A 24530-nucleotide genomic window follows, 5' to 3' on the forward strand; every position below is an offset into this window, starting at 1 on the left:
GTGGAGGCTAGTTTAAGTGATGTGAGTGAGTGCAGGTACAACCTGGCAGGATAAATGCTTGAAAGGAGATGATCTGGAATAGTAGCAGCCGAAAAGTGTAGATTGATTTTAGAAAGGATGAGTTTGGGGAGACTTCTGCCTCGAGATGAAGAGAAGGAGGTGAAGAGTGATGTTTGCTGTGAGATGTGCTTGATTTGGATTGGGTTGGTGCGGAAGATTGTGCACCTGAATGGTTTTTAATTTTATTTAATGAATAACGTGGCAAAGTCGTCATCTATTAGAGATGAGCAGGATGGGGAAGGAGAGGACAAATGAGCGAGGAAATGTTTTAAAAAGCAGTAGAGTTAGACAAATTGTTACTTGTTATGGAGTATGTCCTTTTAGCAGTGAGACATTCGCAGAGAATGAAGAGAGGAGTGACTGATACACATCAAGGGCAGTAGTATTTTTGGATTTTGTGCACACCTTTGCACAGCTCTAAGCTATAACGATGGGCGTATGAACATCATATAACCAAGGTGTCTGAAGGGTGGAAGGCTGGCCTGGATCAAGACAATTTTTTGGGTGGCCCCCCCCAAACAAAGGTCTAAACAGATGAAGAGTTGAGCAGATCATTACCCAAAGTTTTTTAAGGGGAAGGAGTGAAGAAAACCATTGCAGATAGCGCGGGAGGGTAGATGTGAGCGTCAGGTTACATCGAAAGATTACATGTGGACGGGTAAGTTATTGTCAGGAACCATTTGAGGTTAAGAGTGTAGGAGGCAAGTGATCTGAGGTATGCAGTGAGTACCATGTACATGTTCAGTGGAGCCGTGTCGTGTGTAAATAAGGTCCTCAGTTGTTGCCTATTTGTGATACAAGGTAGTTGACCTCTGGTTGAGACAAAAGAGGCAAGCAGAGTGTGAAAGTCAGCAGACATGATAGGTTTATCATCTAGGTGGATGTTGAAATCCCAAGGCATAACTAGGGGAGTACCATCCTCAGGCATGGTGTTACGCAGCCACATCTAATTCACCAAAAGTTACCTTAGTGGTCCTGTGGGTCATGACAACTACAAATGTATTTTTAAAGAAGGTAGGTGACCAGTACTGAATGAGATTTCAAAGGAGCTGTTGAACCCAAAGATGGTAAAAGGGATTACATTTCCATCATTAGAGATGAGCAGACGCAGCAACCTCCACCTCCTTCCAGTCCAAACGGGGGGAGTGGGAAAATGAGAAAAATTATTGGAGAGTGCTGTGCCTGTGTAGCAGCGTGTCCTCTGGTTTGATCCGTCTCTGTCAGGGCCCTAGATTAGTCCTTTGAATGACTAAAATATAAGTAATGAAATCGTGTCTTTGTTTCAAGGCAGACTGGGAATTCTAAACCAATAGAACAAGAAAGTACTGTATAAGCAGAATAGGCAAAGTGTGCAGGTTGTTAGATCGCGCTGCTCATTTTGTGGATGCTGATGCGAGTGGTAGTGAAGTAGGTTATCTGGAAACACATCGTAGATTAGTTAACAACTGAAACGACGTGAAACATAGAAGGAAAAAGGATTAATCAAACAATACTTAATCCCTTGCCGTGGTCCCTACCCGTGGAGTCCCACGGTAGCCTTCGTGGTCTTTATACTCTTGGTCTTCACACAGAAGGGGTTTAACAGGAGGGGCGGGCTGCCGCATATACTAACCTTTTTTTTTTTATACCCTTCATACAAAACGGAAAGCTTAAATTCAGCTGAACACACTTTACTGTTTGCACACAAAAAGGTCTAAGCACGCGCACAACACTGGACAACGTATCGATTAGATATTAGACCAACACGCACGTCTCAACACATTAAACACCAAGACATTTCCAGCATGCCAACTGCGCTAAACCCTAATGAGACAAATAAATACACTTACGATCCTGCTTTTACTTCCGCTTGATTTAACTGGCGTTCTGTCAAAGGGTTTTCTTTACACTGTCTTTTGCTAGTGCTTGAACAACACTTTACTGTTTATCACATCTGAACAATTGAAGACATACTGGTCAGGGGGATGCGACGAATCACTGTAAATGCACCGTTTGGGTTTAAGAACTGACCACATGAACTTCTGGCTTTTCATTCCTCCTCTCTGCCAGAATTGCGATACAGAGAGTGTCTGGACCAATGCACGGGGGCACTGAAAAGTAACTACTTGTCCAACTGCGAGCGCCATTTTTTATAGGAGGAAAGGTGGGGTAAATGTTTGCCAAAAAACCAGAACGTGGGAGCTATATCAGGGGTTTGTGTTGCTTTGTCTTCTTTCTGATCTGGTCGTTTCTTTCTTATTCTTTCTTTCATTATGATATGGCCTTTGCTAAAGTTTTATCGATACCAGGAACTGTCAAGTCAATGAGTTCAGTAAATTTGACACCCTTCATTTGATCTGTTTTCCTTTTCCAACAGGGAACGCTACAATAACATTTCTCCTCCCATTGTCCTCTCGCACCAGCTGAGTGTTTCTCTAACGTTTTTTCAGGTTTGAATTGGTCTTGACTGTGCTATGGTGAAACTTAAATACGGTCTTTTATAAGTCAGAAGATTAAAAAAGAATAAAAAAAAATAAATACATAAAAATAAAATAAATAGATAAATAAATAGAAAAAAACAAATTTCTCTTTGCCAGATTTGTGCATTATATATATATATTATTTACTTACTGAAAGCAACTCAAAATTGGTTTTGACAGCATATTGCTATGTCTGTGCTTTTACTTTAAGTTTTGTTTACGAATACCCCACTGCCTCTGGCCTAACATTCTGATGGTATTCCTAGCATGTAATCCATTTGGCTCAGTTATTTTTTTCTATCCTCCATGCTATGGAGCTCCATTTTTGACATAAAAATAGTAGCAATATACATGTATTGGATGCTGTGTAACTTGATATATTGTTATGACCGGCCCACACTAAGTGTTCCACCAAAAAGAACGCACAAAGTCTTAAGTGTCAGATTTTTCGAAACGGAGAATTTATACATCGATGTATGATTTATTAGGATCGGGAACCATATTTGTCTGAGATACAATCTTTTGAAACATCTGGATTTCCGAGGGTGCAAACATCAAATACTGAGAAAATCCCTTTGAAGTTGTCCAAATGAATTCTACATGCATATTACTAAATCAAAAATTATTTTGATATATTTACGGTAGGGAATTTACAAAATATTCATGGCACATGATCTTTACTTAACATCCTAATAGATTTTGGCATAAATAGACAATCGATAATTTTGACCCCTGATTTGGTTTGGCTATTGTCTAAAAAGTATACCCCAGCGACTTAAGACTCGGGCGTTTGTTGTTGTGGCTCCATGTTCACATATAGTCTTCATCTTACTTCCTCACTTGCACATGACTTCTGCATGCAAGCTTCTGCAAAAGTGCACAATTGGATGCCTTTAGTGCGTGTGGTCCAACATTTTTGTGACCTCATTCAGTACTCTGGGAGAATATAGAAATTAATCTGTTTCTGTCTTCTGGAAGCTTCCTAGAAAATACTGGGGAGTCACTGATTAACAACTATTGATTTGTGCCCATAATTGCAATCATTTATTATCGTTCATATGTTTAGACACTGAGTTTTTCCTTATTTAATCTTTTCTGTTTGTTTGGTTTTTAATTAATGTCTTATTATTTTATTCATTATTATTATTATTTTTTTTTTTTACAGAGGAAGTACCCTATGCATTAACAAGATAGCCCGTCATCATTAACTACTTTGTCACTGTATATCTGTTTGAGCTCCTCGTTATCTCATCGCCTTCATTCTCTTTCTGTGCTTGAGTATAGGGTGTTGGTGTAATAATTCGCACACCATACATTCTCAAAATAAAGGTGCAAAAGCTGTCACTGGGGTTTGCCTTTTCGAAAAGATTCCTATTGTGTACCTAAATGTGCCATTTTGGTACCTCAGGTACTTAAAGTGTCATATGTGAACCTAATAGGTACAAAAGTGTAACTTGTAAAAAAGGTACCGACCCAATGACACTTTTAGTACCTTTATTTTCTGAGTGTGTGCGGGTGAGTAATACCTTGTGCTGAGGCCCGTGCGTAAAGTTTAGAAATGCTAATTCCAATTAAGGAAAAATTGATATATTATAAATGGAAGTGAACTTTATTCTAATTGAGGATCATATATACGCATATCGCAGTTGCTGACATTATTTTACTCTAATGCATGGGGCTAAGGTGCGGATTGGCTCAAACCAATCGCAATATTTTGTAGCACCACTCGCCTCAGATGTGAAAGTTGACGCGAATCACATCTTTCAAGGGTAACAGAGGCTTTCACAGAAATGTGATACTGAACATGGGTTCCTTTAAATACAGGTTCAGAATTCTTAATCTTTTAAAAAAACCCCGCGACTGTTGTTGCTAACTCTGTCCTCTGCTCTTTCTTTGACAGTTTTCATATTCTGCATATGTACAATCCCCTTAAAAGCAGCTCATTCAATGCTAAAACTGGGTCACAGTGTAATTTGCTAAATGATTGTTTCATTGATTTTTGCTTTTTAAATTCAAGGAGCATACGGTGCCTCGCACATAATCCACGGAACTTAATTACAACTTGTCATTCTGAGGAATGTAATTTGGTTTTTGCTTCAGCTGATTGACTAAAACATTTACTAGCGACTGAGGTTATGAAACCCTTCTAGCCTTTAGTATGTAAACCCATCAGTGGTTTCTAACATTACATTATAGATGTCGCGTCGATTCCTCCCAATATTGATTAAGGGTCTACTGAATGTACATGGCTTGGTATTTTTTCTCTGTAAAAACCACTTAGTGTTATTTTTAGTCCTGCTGGGAGCTAGAGTCGGCAGTAAATCTTCCAGCATTTTTATTTCCAAACTTAGGCCAAAGTAGTTGCAGTGAAGAGAAGAAGCAACAAAAGTACCAAACGTACTTCATTTTGGCAATGTTTCTAACAACAATGCGATTTAGAAAAATGACTGTTTGTTTGAAAAAGTTTACTTGGAAGAAAAAGGACCAATGTGTTTCATTGCGATGACATGAGAGGAGTGATTTTCAAAAGCAAGAGATAAACAGCCTCAACGAATGCCATTTCAAAATAAACACTTTATGTACTAACACGTACCATTTAGGTGTAATAAGGTACCAAAGCACCTCCTAGTTTTACAATTACTGGCCCTCAGGTGACGCTAGCTTCTACCTTTGATGTGTACAGTACAAAAAACACAACTGATAGATTGCGGAGTTATTGCCATGAGTTCAAGTTATAGCGCTTATAAAACACATTATAAAATTGTTTGGAAAAACCTGAGATACGTGAGGTTGTTTTTATGACTTATACAAGGTTTTATTTTAGCATCACGTCTGGTAAAAGGTATGCAGTGTTCTAAAACATCCGTATATTCACCTCCATTAACACCCTGTTCCTTCTCTCTGTAACAGCCCTGGTGTCCGTCTTATAACAACAATCTAGGTTACTTTTGTGGTGACCAATTTTTTCTGGATGTGTGTGGTGAAGGGCTGCTATCTTCACACGGCTATTGTTAATGCCATATTCCCACAGACAGCTTCCGGAACATGGGTCTTCCTCTTCATTGGATGGTGTGAGGTTTGATTTCCTCTTCACAAGTCTGATTATTTTTGACAGGCCTCATCATCTTCAATTTCACTGAATAAGAAAAGCTGAAACGTAGTCCTGCTCTTCTTTTGGTTTATTATGGAACATTTTTCCATCTTTCATGTGTTCTTGTGAATATCACAAACATTTTGACCATTGCAATATACTTAATTGGCCATGGGAGGACACACTTTCGGCTTGATGCCACAGAGAGCTTCCAAGGTGAGGAGGGGCACACAAAATCTTTAGTTGATGCTAAGAGTTTTAAGCTACTAGCTTATCAGCTAACAGTGTTTACTGATAGTCTGTGAAAAGCCCACATTTTTTTCCTGTCCTCAGAGTGAGCCCTTACGTAAGTGTCAAATTTTAGTGGAAAAAAATAATTCTTTTAAATGAATAGGAATTTATGGTACTGAGCACTTAAAACTTGGTATCCGCAGTTTTGATTTTTTTTTGACACATAGGCCTTGTCCACATCAATACATGATCCGGATACATTTGAAAATGGCGGTTTTTATGTTTTAAAACGCTCTCTGGTCCCACATTAGGCATTACCGTGTTTTCCAAATTTGTCTCATCCACACTGAAACATCAGAAAACTTTTAATTTTGCTTTCGCGCATGCATAAAGCCTCAAAAGCTCACTGCAGATGATACACACAAGAACAGACATGAGACTTCTTTCATTCAGTTTTTCTGACCGGATTCTTCTATTTTACTATAAGACCACCAAGTCACGGATGCGTCCAGAGTCGCACACACTCATTATGTAATGTCTGATCTAAAAAAACGCAACTGCCTCATGTGTTAAACCGCAAATAGCTATCGTGAGTAAATTTTGCTTTCATCTTTACAGGACTGGGATGATGAAGAGTGTCACAACAGTAACACATCCAGAACAATAGTGTGAAAAGTCATAGCACATAACGTGCACCATACCGAGTATAACACGGATATCTATGGTATAATATGTGTCACATGACTAAACTGAGTCATCGTTTTCAAAGCCCTGTTTTCACAGTCACACTACACTCCAAAACAGCATTTTCAAATTTACCACTTGGAGAGCGTTTTAAAAGCTCAGTTTTCCTTGATTAAAAACGCCGTCTCAGTGTGGACGAAGGACAAAACAGAGAGAAAAATGATGTCCTCTTCAGGAACTCGAGCTGCGTCGAACGCTTTTGGGAAACGCTTCTAGCGGCGACTCGAATATCGTGTGTAATCAGTCCCCATAAGAGCGTGACATCACGGGCGGGTGACGTAAGCGACCAGTGAAGCTATAACAGCACATGCCGCGCAGCTGGCATCAGCGTCTTCAGCAAGCGCTCTGTGTGTGATGTCCTCAGTTTGGGCTGTGAAGTCTTATTACTGTTTGTCTGTCCATTAGCTCCAGTCATGTCTAAGCAAGGCGAAACAAAGCATACTAGAGGTCGAATCGGACGCGGTTTCAGACCTGTGTGGTCCCGTCCCTGCCCGCGCTACATAACGAGCGGGTGGATCACACAGTCTGTGCGTGGTCGTGCCGGGGTCGAAGCACTCCAGTCGGCTCTCGGGGGGCTGGACTGTCCGCATTGTGAGAGGTATGTCCGTTGCGGCTCGCTTCGTTCCCTGGAAGGGCGCTCTTCGAGGAGGGGAGCCTTCGCCAGCGTCCCCCGCGTTGCCGCCCCGCTTCTGCCGAGCAGAACGTCAGCTGCAACTCATGGTGTTCGCAAGTGGATCTGACCGAGGGAATGGAGACGGCGTAGTCCCTACTCCTTCCCTTCTGCCAGATCCGGCCGCCCAATCTCTGAGTCGGTAATCACGTACTCTGTCGGTTCCTTCCCCCATGGAGAGGGATCGACCTTGCGCCTCTCTTCCCCTCCGAGGAGGTTTTGATGTGGAGTCGTCGACAGGTTTTTCGCCACCCCCCCCCCCTGGCCCATTCGCCTAGTATGAGGAGCTCTTGAGGTGTGTGACTCGTGCGGTGGACAATTTTAGTCTTGATGGCCAGCCGAGAAAACCCTGAACCGCAGAAAAGCAAGTTAGATGAACGCTTTCTGCGGGCGAGTCAGCCACCCTTCCTTGCCGGGGCCTTCCATTCTTTCCCGCTCTACCGAAAGGATTGCTAGATCGTGGAATCGGCCATTCCTCAGCCCGCCTGTACATCCCCGCTTCAGATTACTATCGGCAATGTAGTGGGAATTGGCGAGCGCGGCTACAGACGAGCCGCCGTTGGAAACAGACGCTCACAAGCTATCTGTGCCCCGGTACTGCAGTCGTCTCTGAAGGCCCCGGCATTGCCGCCAACCCGCTCAGAACAACGATCGGCTTTGGTGGGCAAAGGGTAATGCTGCAGCGGTCATGCCTGGTGCGTGTCCTTCACACCATGGCATGTTCAGCTACCATGCCGACCTGCTGCAGTTCTTGACGAGGAGAGGATATCATTCCAATGACAGCACAGAGCAGAAGGACTGCTGATCTCTCCCCCGCACCACCAGGAGACCGCCCGAGCGATTGGGCGGTCCATGGCAGCTATGGTGGCCGCGGAGAGACAGTTATTGCCTGACCCTGTTCCTAAATGACAGAGCGGGACAGGGTCTGCCTTATGGACGCCGCCGATCCCCCCCTTCTGGCCTGTTCGGCGACGCAGTAACACTTTCTCGACAGGGTTTTCGGAGGGCTCGCAACCAGGCGGCGGCGTTCCATAAATTTCCCCCTCGTCGCTCCTCGGTGCATCTGGGCGGGAGATGCCCCAGCCGCACCCTAGCTCCTCACACCGCTGTGGTCTCTCGTGGCTCAAAAACAGATCGTCCCTCGTGCTCCCCCGCGGGAACGAGAGTCCTCAGCGACCGCTCTCGGCCGATTTCTTTCGCGGCCCAACAAGATTTAAGGGTGTTTATCGATGGCTAAGAAGGCCTCGGCAAGAAGCCCTGAACGGCCAAAGAGCCGGGCTGTCAGAGGGCAGCCTCTGCTGGGGTAGAGCGGTGGCACAACCGCCGTACAACGGTGCCCGTCTCGCCCTCAGTGCCCTCTGGTGGGCCCGTCTGCCAACCCTGCCAGATGTTCAGGGCGGCAGCGGTCCCCAGCGAGCATCACTCTCAGTATCTTCTTCCGCCCTGCGCCGTAGCGGGGCTGAGACGCTCGCTCGCCCCTGCGGTGCCCTCTTACACTCATATGTCAGTCTTCGAGAGACTGATTCCCTTAGTAGATTATTTGCACTTTGAAACTACTGCAAATGTATCTCAATGGGCTCCTGCACACGGTTAGAAAAAGGCTACCGTATTCAGATCGGCTCTTGCACCGCTGAGGTTCAACGGTGGGTCAACCTCCAAAGATAGTCGCCACGAGCAGGGTCTGGGTTTGGAACAAGAAGTGACACACTATTAGAGAAGGAGGCCATCGAGGTGGCCCTCCTCAAGACAGGGAAATCTGGATTTACACCGGTATTCATAGTTTCCAAAGAAGGGATGGGGGTTGCGTCCAGATCATAGACCTGCGGGTCCTTAAAAAGTGATCAGTTTATGAGACTGAAGTTCAAAATGCGCACGATCAAGCAGTGGTTTTAGCTCAGATCAGTCCGAGTACTGTTGTCCATAGTTCTCAAAGATGCATATTCCACATATCCCATCCTTCCACAACACAGGAAGTTTCTGAGGTTCGCTTCGGGGCGAAGCTTACCAATATCGAGTACTTCCCTTTGGCCTTGCACTCTCACGCCAGCACGTTCCGAAATGTGTAGATGCAGCTCTGTTCCCCTGCGCAATGCTGGCATCCGCATTCTCAACTATACGACGATTGGTGAGTTAGCTATCAGAGCAGTTGCGGCCGCATCGAGATGTCGTTCTCGCACATATGGGGGCGCGGTTTGAGACTGACGCTAACAAGATTTGTACTTTCTCCAGTTCAGAGAACACCTATCTAGGCGTATTGTGGGATCGACCGTCTAGCAGGCACGATTGTCCCCTGCTCGTATCGGTTGATCCTCAATCTCAGTCGAGAGAGTCAAAGAAAGCCAGTCACGTCCGTCAACAATTTCAGAGATTGGTGGGTCTGATGGCAGCTGCGTCCACGTGATAACCTTTTGGCCTGCTGTACATGAGACCCCGACAGTGGTGGCTCAAGACCAAGGTATTTTCCCCGAGGGGCAATCCCTTCGAACTATCAAGTTTCACGCTGCGCTGCCTTCCGGCCTTAGACTGTGGAAACACATTGGTCTGAATAATGCCCAGTGCTGTGAGCTCCCTGGTCGCCGTGTAACCCTAGCGACGGACTGCTTCCCTCACTGGCTGTGTTCGGTCATGAGTGGCCACCCTGCCACGTCTGTGGAGTCGGTCGCCATCTGACTGGCATATCAATTAGCCTAGAAATGCTAGCAGTTTTCGTGCCACTGAAGCACTTCCTGCCCAAGCCTAAGGGATCAACATGTTTGGTTGCACACCGACAACACATCGTTGGTCTCTTACCTCAACCACCAGGGAGGCCTGCGTTGCGCTGCCCGGCTTGTAACAAGAGCTGGCACCAGATCCTTGTGTTGGTCCTTGTGGTGGACACCTCCTCTCACTCAGAAGCAGTATATATTCCTGGGAAACTGAATGTGGGAGCAGATACATATACTGTCGGTCAGGGGCCGAGGCCAGGGGATGAAGCTTCACCCCGAGGTGTGGAGCAGATATGGAGAGTTTTTGGCAGAGCTCAAGTAACCTCTGTGCACCCAGGAGACCAGCACCCCAAAAATGTCCCCTTTGGTTCTCTCTAGTTTCATCCCCCTCGCCCTGGGACTGGCCTAGGGTACAGACCTGTTCCGAGGCTTTCGTCTGTAAGCATTTCCTCTATTGCTCCTGCTCCCCGGAGTTTCTTGCGAGAGTACGCCCGTGGAACGGGGTCCGTCCTATGGTTGTAGCCCCGTTCGGCCGGGCCGAGTATGGTTCGCAGATTTGGTCTCGCTCCTCGACGGCTCTCCTTGGGAGATACCGATCAGGGCAGACCTACTCCTCACAGGCACAGGGCAAGATTCACCCTCGCCCGGATCTGTGGAAAGCTGTGGGTGGGCCCCTGAGGGGGCGCAAGTTCATACATCCGGTCTCTCAACCGAGGTTGTTGAGACCCTCCTCCCATCCGAGCTCCCCACGAGGAAACTGCCCGCCTGAGGTTATAACTCTTCACTCATGGGGCAGAGACGGCCAGACTTAACCCAGTACGCCCGTGGTACAGTTCTGGAGTTCGACGGCCAAGCTCCTGCAGGTTGCCCCACTCCCCTGAAGGGCGACGTGGGTGGTCTCGATGCTCCTACACGCCCTTCTCGATGGTCAGTCTTTGGTCAGACCCCCTTAGGTTACACGTTTCCCCTCCGCGTGCGCTGAGGCTGAGACCTCCAACTTCCCGTATTCCCCGTGGTGACTGTGGTTGTGGTGCTAAGAGGCTTGTGCAACCTCCATTTGAGCCTATTCTAGATCTCTCAGACAGAATCTGACGCTTAAACCGCCTTTCTTTGGCATTACCTCTCTGAGGAGAGTGGAGACTTGCAGGCCCGCTCAGTGGCCCTACTTATCTGGACTTTGCCCTTGCATGACCAAGCGTTCATAGACCCTCGACCGTATATGTTTCATAATGGTCCCCTCTGTCACACCACAACTGTAAGTTCTTGCAGGCGTTTCTGTCCTCCTCCCTTTCGGGAGCCCGACCAAGAGAAGCAAATTGAATGTGTCCATTTCGAGCACTGGACCATACTTCACAGAGCTGCCCTGTGGAGCAAAAAACATACAATTCTTTTAGCTATGGTCCACCCCAAGAGGGTTCTCCTGCTTCTAAGCAGTCTATAGTCGTTGGATAGTCAGGCGATCAACGGTACCACCTATGAGTCCTTCTGTTCTTCCCCCGCTGTTGGGAGCCACTTCTCACTCCACACGGTATGGCGGCCTCCAAGGCCTTTTTGCAGGTGTATTCCATCTGTTACACTGCAACGCTGCGGGGTGGTCCCTCCCTCTACTTCGCAGATTTTAAATTTTAAGTTTTTTTTTATTTAGGGCTTCGACATGCCGGTCACTCCAGGCGCATCCTCCTTCGTCCTAAGCTGTGCTCTTCAGGATACCACTAGGCAGGGTTTGGTAGTCCTGGGAGCGTTGGTATCGTTCCCAAAGCCGTTCGATTCAGCTCGAGTTCCTGAAGAGAACGTCTCTAGGTTACGTATGTACCCTAGTTTCCTCAGGGACGATATGCTGCTTCTTGGAGCCATACCCCCCGGCGACCCCTGCTGGCCTTTGCTGGTACTCGAAAGCTGATGCCAGCTGCCGCGGCATGTGCCTTTATAGCTTCCTGGTCACTTACGTCACCCCGCCCTTTACGTCACGCTTATTGCATTGGCTGATTACCCACGATATTCAGAGTCTCTCACGCTAGAACTTGTTTCCCCAAAGCGGTCGAACGGCAGCGTCTCGTTCCCACTGGGAACTAGGGGTTACATACGTAACCTAGAGACGTTTTCTGATGTTTCAGTGTGGATGAGACATTTTTGAAACCACAGGTAAATGCTAAGTGGGGGGGACGGAGAGCGGTGTTAAAAACCAAAACACCATTTTCAATGTTCGCGATAATGTAGACATATCCATAAATTTTCAAGTCGTCTATAAAGTAATAGAAACCTTATCGGTTATTATGTAAATGATTTTATCACGATCAGTGAACATCCTAGAACCGGTTGCTGAAGTAATTTTTTTTAATGTGTAAATTAAAACTGAGGACGTATTTGTCATCATTGCATGGTACCGGACGCCTATGCAAAATATGAACAAAATCTAAAGTTTTAAGTCATATTTTGTCACTAGTAGGCACCGGATCCAAAACTCAGGTCAAACTTCAACTCTCAGCTCCTTCAGGGCACTGTGGCAATGACACATGCCACATTTTTGTAAATATATACCAAGGTGTTCATAAGTACTTGCATTTTTTTGACTAAATCAAATGACCGATGCTCAAAATATAACGACTGGGAAACGGGGTACTGTGTGTGACTCTATATGGTGCTCTGAATGTATGACCAGTTTTTGTCGTTATTAGCCAACAACTGTTCAGAGTTAGAACCAAAATAGAGTTTTTGCATGTCCACCAGTGGGTGGCGCTGCGTCTGAACTGTTGCACTACCTCCAGGCCATGCTTGTGATGACATTTACCAAGTTTCACTCAGTGACTAAAGCTTTCAGAGATTTAGCCTCTTGGTTCCTCTTTGCTCAAATTGTGCAATTTCTCAAGAACAGTTTTGAATATGTTAATGCATAAGTGTAATAAAAATATACAACTCCTTTTTTGTTTAAACCTAAAAAAAAAAAAGACTACAGTTGGGTCAACCGAGAATTTGCTGCCGATTTAATTGTGCTATGGTTACTACTGGCAAGCTGATATAAATAATTGTAATTAAATCATAATTAATTGTACTATTTATATAAAGTTCCCTTTTAGGTAAGTTGCTACATATTCACTTTATCATTTACATTTACATTTAGTCATTTAGCCGAGCTTTTATCCAAGCGACTTACTGTACAAATTATGACAATGGAAGCAATCAAAAACAACAAAACGCAATGATAATAAGAGTTTCTCTAACAAGTCCAGTTAGCTTAACGCGAGTATACATAGCAAGGGCTTTTAAATATATAAATAAATACAGAAAGAAAACAGATAGAACAGAAAAGATAGAGCACGTATGTGTAGAGGTCTTTTTTATAATTGTTAAATAATTAAAAGAAAATAGATAGAATACAAAAAGATTAGAAAGGTAGTTAGATTTTTATTTATTTATTTATTTATTTTTAAGAATAGAATTAGAATATTAATGCCAAAGTTAGAGGGTCACAATAACGATGGCGAAATGTGTTTTTAAAGCCAACTTCCTTAACCCCTCTGGATTCTAAGAGTTTTTTGGGGGCCTGAGAAGTTTGTCCATTCCCCTGCATTTGTGCTTTTTTCAGTTTCTTATAAATATCTAAATGGCTAAAGTCTACTCTCACTGTATCAGCACAAACTGGGCTATAAATAGGTGAGCAGCAGGTTGTACATGATTTGTGTTTTTGAAGAAGAACCAAAATGTATCGTGGTTATGTAAACCTAAAAATGTTCATCACGTTGAATAAGGCCAAAAACACATACAGAACATTGGTTCCCCGGGACTTTTGAGAACTGGAGCTTGTGCCTAGATTTTTCTTTCTAAATGCTGTGAAATCATCTTTTTACTTACTCACCGAAAACAATATATTTGATTTAAATTTTCTAAGAGACACTTTTTGTTGGGAAAAGCCATAGCAGTAGGCTTCAACTATCAGTGAATACATTGTGATTCACACCTGAGAAAGACAAAGGCTGAATAATGAGCTGCATAATTACATTCAGTCACTGTGTCACTGAGAGGGAATGGGTTTACAAAAAGAATGTGAGACAGGACAAATATGTATATTTTATGTTTGTAGTTGTTTTAGAATATATTTAATTATCCACACAACAGTTTAATATTCACTCTGTGAGTGGATGAAACAGTTTATTAGGAACAATCAAGCTGACTTTCAAGCTGATTTTTTGCATCAGTACTTCAGTCACACAATCCTTCAAGAAATCCTTTTAAACAATCTGCTTTTTCCTCCACAAATTGTTAGTACAATCAAATACACATTACATTTATTTGTTTTGTAATGAATGTTAAAAGAGCTGAAATTGATTTTTTCAGGTTTTTAAAGGAGGGATAAATTGTGAAAGAACATCAGTGTTAGTTACCTAGTTGTTACGGATGTAACGTTATTTGGTACATTTTATATTATTTACATCAAGCTTTTGAATGGTATAGTAGTGTCATTGTTTATTGAACGTCATGATTTCACTTGATTATACATTTAGTCCAGGAGAATCTAGTTGGAAAAAGTCCTAACTGAAAATGTTACACGTTTTGAAACTAGGTTACAAGTATATAAATAAATAAAAAGAGACTTATGTTTATGATCCTCTGCTGAATAAAGTGCTTCAACTGTTTTTCTGAAGGAAATCAAAGCTCAAATCTCCAACCACATCACATCTTTTTGGGGTGAATTATGTTCTTATTCCTCTCATCACTTGAAGCAAACAGTAAAAAAAAAAAAACTTGAAGAACAGTCTCAACTGCTTTGTCTTCTGTTGTGTGAAGCGATGATATTCGTCGCATGCGTTTCAGTGAAACATTTGAATCTCAAAGCTGCTTCAGCGAGATGGAATGGTCACAGTTAGAAGATAATCGAAAGTGGCATAGTGAAAAACGGACATCAGCGTTGTTTTCATATGGATTACTTTATCACAGAATATTTGTTTTCAATCAGCTTTTGTTTAGTTTAAAAGTAGACATGTCAGGCTTTCTATAGATATCTCTCTCATGTCTCTTCGTTGAGTATTCACTGAGTTACAGTTCATTTTAATGAGCGCCATTGTAAATGAAGATCAGCGATAGACAAAGGCTGCAGACAGCACTCCTTGTTTGTTATCTTTATTTTATAAGTGCACAAAGTTTTGTTGTTATTATGTCTCGTATACAAAAAAAAAGTAGACCCTTTACAGATTCGATTGATGTATTGCTCTTTATCTGTACGATCAAAACTGAAAGTGTAATTTAAGTTCTTTTCGGGGTTATCAGGAGAAAATGCCGCTCTCTTTCTAGAGAGCACATGTCTGAATAATGAATTTAGGAAAGGGGTGCAGAGCCCAGTGGTGGTTTTGTGCAAGGCGTTGTTCGCATGTTCCGAAAGAAAGGGCCTGATCTTTTACAATTTTGATAAAGCAAAACTGTGCAGGACGGACAGTTGTTTAAAGCATGTTGTCGAGATAGTTAGCTGATCATCAATCATAACTCCAAGGTTTCGGCTATTTGTTGAAGGAGTTAGGGTTTTTATGAAATTGTGATGAAATGATTGGTTTTGCTGAACCACAAGCAGTTCTGTCTTGTGCACGGTTGAGTTAAGGTTATGGTCCTTCATCCGCAAGAATGTCTGTTAATCAAGCTGAAGATGCGACAGCTACCCGTCCGGATCATCAGGATGGAAGGAGAGTGAGTTTTTGTCTCACATAGCAATGTATAAAGCCATGTTTTCTGAATGACAGAACCTAGTGATACCATGTAGACAAGAAAGAAATGGTCCAAGAACTGAGCCCTGGCACCCCCATCTTATGTTGCGACTTGGACACCTCACCTCTCCACGATACTTTTAAGGACCTATCTGATAGGTAAGACTCAAACCACTGGATGTGGTTGTCCTGAGATGCCCTTTTGCCAGTAGGGGTGACAGGATAATCTGGTGGTTAACAGTGTCAAAAGCAGCGGATAGAATCAACAAGAATAAGTATTTGAAGAGTTTTGGATCCACTTTTGGGGCCAACTTAGGGCTTCAACAACTGAGAGCAAGGCATCTCAATTGAATGTCCACTTCTGAAAACAGATGGGTGCTGTCAAGGAGGTTTTTTTTGCTGTGTGAGACAAGGCAGAGACTTGTTGAACACAGCTCTTTCAAGTGTTTTTGCAATGAAAGTAAGAAGGGAAACTGGTCTGTAGTTCTCTAACAGAGATGGTTGAGGGTGGTTTCTTAAGTAGTGGATTATAACAAGCCTGTTTTAAATGTTGAGGGTACAACACCAGTGTGGAGGCTAGTTTAAGTGATGTGAGTGAGTGCAGGTACAACCTGGCAGGATAAATGCTTGAAAGGAGATGATCTGGAATAGTAGCAGCCGAAAAGTGTAGATTGATTTTAGAAAGGATGAGTTTGGGGAGACTTCTGCCTCGAGATGAAGAGAAGGAGGTGAAGAGTGATGTTTGCTGTGAGATGTGCTTGATTTGGATTGGGTTGGTGCGGAAGATTGTGCACCTGAATGGTTTTTAATTTTATTTAATGAATAACGTGGCAAAGTCGTCATCTATTAGAGATGAGCAGGATGGGGAAGGAGAGGACAAATGAGCGAGGAAATGTTTTAAAAAGCAGTAGAGTTAGACAAATTGTTACTTGTTATGGAGTATGTCCTTTTAGCAGTGAGACATTCGCAGAGAATGAAGAGAGGAGTGACTGATACACATTAAGGGCAGTAGTATTTTTGGATTTTGTGCACACCTTTGCACAGCTCTAAGCTATAACGATGGGCGTATGAACATCATATAACCAAGGTGTCTGAAGGGTGGAAGGCTGGCCTGGATCAAGACAATTTTTTGGGTGGCCCCCCCCAAACAAAGGTCTAAACAGATGAAGAGTTGAGCAGATCATTACCCAAAGTTTTTTAAGGGGAAGGAGTGAAGAAAACCATTGCAGATAGCGCGGGAGGGTAGATGTGAGCGTCAGGTTACATCGAAAGATTACATGTGGACGGGTAAGTTATTGTCAGGAACCATTTGAGGTTAAGAGTGTAGGAGGCAAGTGATCTGAGGTATGCAGTGAGTACCATGTACATGTTCAGTGGAGCCGTGTCGTGTGTAAATAAGGTCCTCAGTTGTTGCCTATTTGTGATACAAGGTAGTTGACCTCTGGTTGAGACAAAAGAGGCAAGCAGAGTGTGAAAGTCAGCAGACATGATAGGTTTATCATCTAGGTGGATGTTGAAATCCCAAGGCATAACTAGGGGAGTACCATCCTCAGGCATGGTGTTACGCAGCCACATCTAATTCACCAAAAGTTACCTTAGTGGTCCTGTGGGTCATGACAACTACAAATGTATTTTTAAAGAAGGTAGGTGACCAGTACTGAATGAGATTTCAAAGGAGCTGTTGAACCCAAAGATGGTAAAAGGGATTACATTTCCATCATTAGAGATGAGCAGACGCAGCAACCTCCACCTCCTTCCAGTCCAAACGGGGGGAGTGGGAAAATGAGAAAAATTATTGGAGAGTGCTGTGCCTGTGTAGCAGCGTGTCCTCTGGTTTGATCCGTCTCTGTCAGGGCCCTAGATTAGTCCTTTGAATGACTAAAATATAAGTAATGAAATCGTGTCTTTGTTTCAAGGCAGACTGGGAATTCTAAACCAATAGAACAAGAAAGTACTGTATAAGCAGAATAGGCAAAGTGTGCAGGTTGTTAGATCGCGCTGCTCATTTTGTGGATGCTGATGCGAGTGGTAGTGAAGTAGGTTATCTGGAAACACATCGTAGATTAGTTAACAACTGAAACGACGTGAAACATAGAAGGAAAAAGGATTAATCAAACAATACTTAATCCCTTGCCGTGGTCCCTACCCGTGGAGTCCCACGGTAGCCTTCGTGGTCTTTATACTCTTGGTCTTCACACAGAAGGGGTTTAACAGGAGGGGCGGGCTGCCGCATATACTAACCTTTTTTTTTTTATACCCTTCATACAAAACGGAAAGCTTAAATTCAGCTGAACACACTTTACTGTTTGCACACAAAAAGGTCTAAGCACGCGCACAACACTGGACAACGTATCGATTAGATATTAGACCAACACGCACGTCTCAACACATTAAACACCAAGACATTTCCAGCATGCCAACTGCGCTAAACCCTAATGAGACAAATAAATACACTTACGATCCTGCTTTTACTTCCGCTTGATTTAACTGGCGTTCTGTCAAAGGGTTTTCTTTACACTGTCTTTTGCTAGTGCTTGAACAACACTTTACTGTTTATCAAAAGCATTTGGACAGTGCATATACTTAAATATTGCACGTAGAAGACAACTTCGGCTTGATGCCACAGAGAGCTTAAAAGGTGGGATGGGCAACACAAAGCTTTAGTTTAGCATGCTAAGAGTTTAAGCTAACATAGTCTTATCAGCTAACAGTGTTTCTGATGTCTGTGAAAAAGCCCACCACTTTTTTTCCTGTGGTCCTCAGAGTGAGCCCTTACGTAAAGTGTCAAATTTAGTGGAAAAAAATAATTCGGTTTTTAAAATGAATAGGAATTATGGTAATATGACACGTAAACTTGTGTATCCTCATTTTATTGAATTGGATTTTTTGCACATAGGCCTTGTCCACACTAATACATTTCCGGATACAAGGGGAAAATGGCCGTTTTTGTTGTTTTAAAAACACTCTCTGTTCCCACAGTAGCAGTTACCTGTGTTTTCCAAAAAATTTGTCTCATCCACACGGAACATCCGAAAACGGTTAATTTTGCTTTCTGCGCATTCCATAAAGCCTCAAAAAAGCTCACGCAGATGATACACACAGAACAGACATGAGACGTTTGTATGCAGTTTTTCTGACAGTAGTATTCTATTTACGATAATAACTCACCATTCACTGATCGTCCAGGTCGCACCACACTCCATTATTGTATGTCTTATCTAAAAAACGCAACTGCCCCCTCAGTGTTTTAATACCGCAAATACCAGCAATCGTGAGTAAATTTGCTTTCATCTTTACAGGACTGTGATATGAAGAGTTACACAAGTAACACATCCATAGCAATAGTGTGAAAGTGCATAAAACATAACGTGCACAATACCAGTATAAACACGGATATCTATCGGTATAATATGTGTCACATGACTAAACTTGTGTCATCGTTTTCAAAAGCCTTCGTTTTCACAGTCCACACTACAACGCCAAAACAGCATTTTCAAAATTTATCCACTTTGGAGAGCGATTTTTAAAAAGCTCAGTTTTTCCTTGATTAAAAACGCCATCTCAGTGTGGACGGAAGGCCAAGACAAGAGAAAAAGATGCAGTTCCTCTTCAGGAACTCGAGCTGCGTCGAACGCTTGGGGGAAAACGCGTCTAGCGTGAGCGACTCTGAATATCGTGTGTAATCAGTCCCATGAAAAAGAGCGTGACGTCACGGGCGGGGTGACGTAAGCGACCAGGAAGCTATAAAAGCACATGCCGCGCAGCTGGCATCAGCTTCGCGTCTTCAGCAAGCGCTCTGTGTGTGAATGTCCTCAGTTTGTCCTTGTGGTCTTGTTTACTGTTGTCTGTCCAGTAGCTCCAAGTCATGTCTAAGAGCAAGGCGAAAACAAAGCATACTAGAGGCGAATCCGGATCGCGTTTCAGAGCTGTGTGTCCCTCCCCTGCCCGCGCGCTACATAACGAGGGGGGATACACACAGTCTGTGCGTGGTCTGCCTGGGTTCGAAGCACGCCGAGTCGGCTCTCGAGGGGGCTGACTGTCCGCATTGTGGAGAGGATGGGGGGGTGTTTTTGCAGCTGCTTCGTTCCCGGAGGACTCTCTTCGAGGAGGGAGCCTTTCGCCAGCGTTCCCCCGCGTTGTCGGCCCCGCTTCTGCCGAGGCAGAACGGCAAGCTGTGCTCATGGGGTTCGCAAGTGGATCTGACAGAGGGAATGGAGACGGGCGAGTCCCTATCTCCTTCCACTTCTGCCAGATCCGGCGCCCAATCTCTGGGAGTCGGAAGCACACTCTGCGGTTCCTTCCACCCAGGGAGAGGGATCGACACTCCGCTCTCTTCCTCCGAGGAGGTTGATGTGGAGTCTGTCGACAGGGATTCGCCACCCCATTTCGCCTAGGGTATGAGGAGCTCTTGGAGGTGGTGACTCGTGTGGTGGACAAGTTGAGTCTTGATTGGCCCGCCGAGAAAACAACTGAACCGCAGAAAAGAAAAGCAAGTTAGATGAACGCTTTCTGCGGGCGAGTCAGCCACCTCCTTGCCGGGGCCTTCCATTCTTTCTCGATCTACACGAAGAGATTGCTAGATCCTGGAAGCGGCCATTCTCAGCCCGCCTGTACATCCCCTCTTCAGATTACTACGGCAATGTAGTGGGGATGGCAGAGCGCGGCTACAGAGCGATGCCCCGGGTGGAACAGACGCTCACAAGCTATCTGTCCCCCGGTACTGCATCGTCTCTGAAGGCCCCGGCATTGCCCTCCAAGCCGCTCAGAACAACGTCGGCTTTGGTGGGCAAAGGGTATGCGGCAGCGGGTCAGGCTGGTGCGTGTCTGCACACCATGGCGATGTTACAGGCGTACCAGGCCGACCTGCTGAAGGTGCTTGACGAGGGAGAGGAGATCAAGTCCCATGACATCACAGAGCTTAGAAGGACCGCTGATCTCTCCCTCCGCGCCACCAAGGAGACCGCCCCCGAGCGATTGGGCGGTCCATGGCAGCTATGGTGGCCGCGGAGAGACATTTATGGCTGACCCTGTCCGAAATGAAAGAGCCGGACAGGGTCTGCCTTATGGACGCCCCGATCCAACCTTCTGGCCTGTTCGGCGACGCAGTCAACACTGTCGTCGACAGGTTTCAGGAGGCTCGCAAACAGGCGGTGGCGTTCCATAAATTCCTCCCTCGTCGCTCCCTCGGGGCATCTGGGCGGGAGATGCCCCAGCCGCACCCTAGCTCCTCACACCGAGAGGCTCAAAAACGCTCTCGGCCGAGGTCTTCGAGGCCCAAACAAGATTTAAGGGCGGTTATCGATGCTAAGAAGGCCTCGGCCAAGAAGCCCTGACGCCAAGAGCCAGGTCTTTCAGAGGGCAGCCTATGCAGTACACGGTGCCCGTCTCGCCTCAGCGCCCTCTGGGGGCCGGTCTGCCAACCCTGCCAGTGTTCCATGGCGCAGCTGTCCCCAGCGAGCATCACTCTCAGTATCTTCCGCCCGTGCGCGTAGCGGGGCTGAGACGCTCGCCGCCCCTGCGGGGGCCTCTTACACCAGAGGTCAGTCTCGAGAGACTGATTCCCTTAGTAGATTATTTGCCAGCTTGGAAACTACTGCCAAATGTATCTCAATGGGTCCTGCACACGGTAGAAAAAGGCTACCGTATTCAGATCGGCACTGCACCGCTGATGTTCAACGGGGGTAACTCCAAAGATAGTTGGCCACGAGCAGGGGCTGGTTATGGAACAAGAAGTGAAAACACTATTAGAGAAGGAGGCCATCGAGGTGGTCCCTCCTCAAGACAGGGAATCTGGATTTTACACCCCGTTATTTCATAGTTCCAAAGAAGGATGGGGGGTTGCATCCGATCAGTAGACCTGCGGGTCTTAAAAAGTGATCAGTTATGAGACTGAAGTTCAAAATGCTCACGATCAAGCATGTTGTAGCTCAGATCAGGTCCGAGGACTGGTTTGTCACAATAGATCTCAAAGATGCATACTTCCACATATCCATCCTTCCACAACACAGGAAGTTTCTGAGGTTCGCTTTCGGGGGCGAAGCTTACCAATATCGAGTACTTCCCTTTGGCCTTGCACTCTTACCCAGCACGTTCACGAAATGTGTAGATGCGGCTCTGGTCCCCCTGCGCATGCAGGGCATCCGCATTCTCAACTATATCGACGATTGGTTGATTTTAGCTCAATCAGAGCAGGTTGCGGCTCGACATTGAGATGTCGTTCTCGCACATATGGGGGAGCTGGGTTTGAGACTGAACGCCAAGAAGAGTGTACTTTCTCCAGTTCAGAGAACCACCTATCTAGGCGTAGTATGGGATTCGACCGCGATGCAGGCACGATTGTCCCCTGCTTGTATCGAGTCGATCCTCATCTCAGTCGAGAGAGTCAAAGAAGGCCAGTCACTCACTGTCAAACAATTTCAGAGATTGTTGGGTCTGATGGCAGCTGCGTCCAACGTGATACCTTTTGGCCTGCTGTACATGAGACCCCTTCAGTGGTGGCTCAAGACCAAGGATTTTCCCCGAGGGGCAATCCACTTCGAACTATCAAGGTCACGCGGCGCTGCCTCCGTGTGTCAGACATTTTGAAGAAACCTTGGTTCTTGAATCAGGGCCCAGTGCTGGGAGCTCCTGGTCGCCGTGTAACACTAGCGACGGATGCTTCCCTCACTGGCTGGGGTGCGGTCATGAGTGGCCACCCTGCCCACAGTCTGTGGAGCGGTCGCCATCTGACATGGCATATCAATTGCCTAGAAATGCTAGCAGTTTATCGTGCACTGAAGCACTTCCTCCCAGACCTAAGGGATCAACATGTGTTGGTGGTCACTGACAACACATCGGTGGTCTCTTACATCAACCACCAGGGAGGCCTGCGTTCGCACCCCTTGTACAAGCTGGCGCACCAGATCCTTGTGTGGTCCCAGGACAAACTCCTCTCACTCAGAGCAGTATATATTCCTGGGAAACTGGAATGTGGGAGCAGACATACTGTCGAGGCAGGGGCCGAGGCCCGGGGAATGGAAGCTTCACCCCGATGTGGTGGAGTAGATATGGAGAGTTTTTGGCACAGCTCAAGTAGACCTCTGTGCAACTCAGGAGACAGCACAATGTCCCCTTTGGTTCTCTCTATTCATCCAGCTCCCCTGGGACTGGACGCTATGGTACAGACCTGGCCTAGGCTTCGTCTGTACGCATTTCCCCCTATTGCTCTGCTCCCGGGAGTTCTGGCGAGAGTACGCCGGGACGGGGTCCCGTCTATTGTTAGTAGCCCCGTTCTGGCCGGGCCGAGTATGGTTCACAGATTTGGTCTCGCTCCTCGACGGCTCTCCTTGGGAGATACCGATCAGGGCAGACCTACTCTCACCTACTCTCGCAGGGCACGATAATTCACCCTCGCCCGGAGCTGTGGAAGCTGTGGGTGTGGCCCCTGAGGGGGCGCAGTTCATAGCATCCGGTCTCTCAACCGAGGTTGTTGAGACCCTCCTCCCAATCCAGAGCTCCCTCAACGAGGAAACTGTACGCCCTGAGGTGGAAACTCTTCACCTCATGGTGCAGAGACCGCCAGCTAGACCCAGTAAACTGCCCAGTTGGTACAGTTCTGGAGTTCCTACAGGCCAAGCTCTCTGCAGGGTTGACCCACTCCACGCTGAAGGTCTACGTGGTGGTCATTGCGGCCTACCACGCCCTTCTCGATGGTCAGTCTTTGGGAAGACACCCCTTAGTTACACGTTTCCTCCGTGGTGCGCTGAGGCTGAGACCTCCAGTACGGTCCCGTATTCCCCCGTGGGACTTGGTTGTGGTGCTAGAGGCGGATAATGAGCTGCATAATGAGCCATTCAGTCAGCTGTGTCACTGAGAGGGATGGGTTACAAGAAAGAATGTGAGGACAAAATAAATGTATATAATTTTATGTTTGTAGTTTATTTAGAATATATTTAATTATCCCACAACACAGTTTAATATCCACTTGTGAATGCAGATAAACAGTTTATTAGGAACAATCAAAGCTGACTTTCAAAGCTGAATTTTTAGCATCATTACTCCAGTCACACAATCCTTCAGAAATCCTTTTAACAATCTGATTTTCTACAAGAAAAAAACAAACAAACAAACAAACAAACAAAAACATTTATTGTTATTATTATTAATGTTGAAAAGAGCTGAGAATATTTTTTCAGGTTTTTTTGGGAGGGGGATAAATTGAAAGAACAGCATTGTTTGTTACATTTGTTACAGTTACATTTATTTGTTACATTTATATTATTAACATCAAGCTTTTGAATGGTATAGTAGTGTATATTGTTATTGAAACTTCATGATGTTTCACTTGATTATACATTTAGTCAGGAAATATAGTTTGGAAAAAGTCTAACTAGTAAAATGTTTACACGTTATGTGAAAACTTAGTACAAGTATATAAATAAATAAAAAGAGACTTATGTTAATGATCTCTGCTGAATAAAGTGCTTCAATCTTTTTTTCTGAGGAAATCCAAATCTCAAATCCTCAACCACATCACATCTTTTTGGGGTGAATTATGTCTTATTCCTCTCCTCGCGAAGCAAACAGTAAAATAAAAAAAACTCGAAGAACAATCTCGCTGCGTTGTCTTCTGTTGTGTGGGTGTATTCAAGCCGCGCGCTTCAGTGAAACATTATCATCTCAAAAGCACGTTCAGCGCGGGGGCGTGGTCACATTAGAAGATAATGAAGGGGGACGTGAAAAACGGACATCGCATTGTTTTCATATGGATTACTTTATCACAGAATATTTGTTTTCAGCAGCACTTGTTTAGTTTAAAAGTAGACATGTCAGGCTTTCTATAGATATCTCTCTCATGTCTCTTCTTTGTGTATTCACTGAGTTACAGTTCATTTTAATGAC

The 24530-nt window shown here is 45.0% G+C and overlaps 1 pseudogene; it reads left to right on the plus strand.

Moving 5' to 3' along the window:
• LOC122137321 overlaps positions 1–24530 on the plus strand; it is a 113921-nt pseudogene that overhangs the window by 33414 nt on the left and 55977 nt on the right.

Source organism: Cyprinus carpio, chromosome B5, assembly GCF_018340385.1.
Source record: "Cyprinus carpio isolate SPL01 chromosome B5, ASM1834038v1, whole genome shotgun sequence".
NCBI classification, from domain to species: domain Eukaryota; kingdom Metazoa; phylum Chordata; class Actinopteri; order Cypriniformes; family Cyprinidae; genus Cyprinus; species Cyprinus carpio.